The sequence below is a fragment of the Galeopterus variegatus genome, unplaced genomic scaffold (assembly GCF_000696425.1).
Source record: "Galeopterus variegatus unplaced genomic scaffold, G_variegatus-3.0.2 Scaffold8232, whole genome shotgun sequence".
NCBI classification, from domain to species: Eukaryota; Metazoa; Chordata; class Mammalia; order Dermoptera; family Cynocephalidae; genus Galeopterus; species Galeopterus variegatus.
Window position 1 is genome coordinate 50,594 of NW_007734343.1, and position 1,289 is coordinate 51,882.

The window sequence follows — 1,289 nt, forward strand, 5'->3', positions numbered from 1 at the left end:
TACCTCTTTGCCTGGATTTAGGATTTTGCTGCTCTCCCAGAATTAGTCCACTTTTCAGCCTTTGGGCCCATGGTCTGTGTGTACAGAGGGCCTTCCCACTGAAATGAAACAGAGTGCCCCTGAAAAGTCATGAGGAGACTGAGTTCTCATTAAACTATGTGAGGGGGATAATTATTTAAAGAAACCCTGCAGGAAATCCTTTGATAAATGAATAGATCTTTAAAATATTCCTTTATATAATTCACCTGAAATTATTTCTTTTGTCTGCATGGATTTTTGTATAGAAAAGTTGTGTTAGGATAAAGTGACTGTCAAAAGGAATTATAGTCACAGGTGGACCAAAACCTTGACAAGGTATTCAGGAGACTGGAAGTTAATTCAAAAACTATTCTAGAGTCTTCTTTGGTGTCCTATACTTATGGCTTGGTGATTGCAGTAATAAGAATTTACGGTTCAAATGCATTTTAGTTCATTGGATAGTACATCTGTTTATGGATCATTTGAGCCCAAAGGAAAAGTTAGACAGATTGTATAACCTATGCTACTATGTTACTTAAATGAAAGTTAAGTGTTTGGTCTCCTGTGATTACCACTGGAAATTTTTATTTTTTTACTTAATTTTTTTTTTTTTTTACAAAAGATGGCCGGTAGGGTGATCTTCACCCTTGACTTGGTGTTGTCAGCACCATGCTCTCCAAAGTGAACTAACCAGCCATCTCTATGTAGGGATCCGAACCCATGGCCTTGGTGTTATCAGCACCACACTCTCCCAAGTGAGCCACAGGCCAGCCCTACCATTAGAAATTTTTAGAAACCAGGTATAAATAGGTTCCTCATTTTATAGAGGAGAGAACGGGTCCAGAGGGTTTTGAACTGACTTTCCAGAGGACACATGGACAGTTAGTAGAAACCTGGACACAGAGCCAGGTCTTCTGACCCTGTGTCCAGCCTTTCTACATCCCTGCTCCGTCACCAAGTATTTTAGGATTGAAAATGATCTAATGCCTATTATTATGCCCATCTCTTTTCAATAGCATTCAGTAATCTTCATATGCCTTTTTATTGGAATTGGATTATTGTGCTCTGTAGAATGTGAATAGATGTATCAACCAAAGATTTTATTTATTGATGTGTTTTGTGAGTTAACCATTAATTATAATTTGCTATTTAACTGTTAATTTATTGTTAATTTATTTCTTAAATAAATTATTTAAGAAAAGAAATTGTTTTTTTCTTTGAAAGGAGAATTTCATAAATTTCCTAAGCACCTCTACACCTCCTCTCCATCT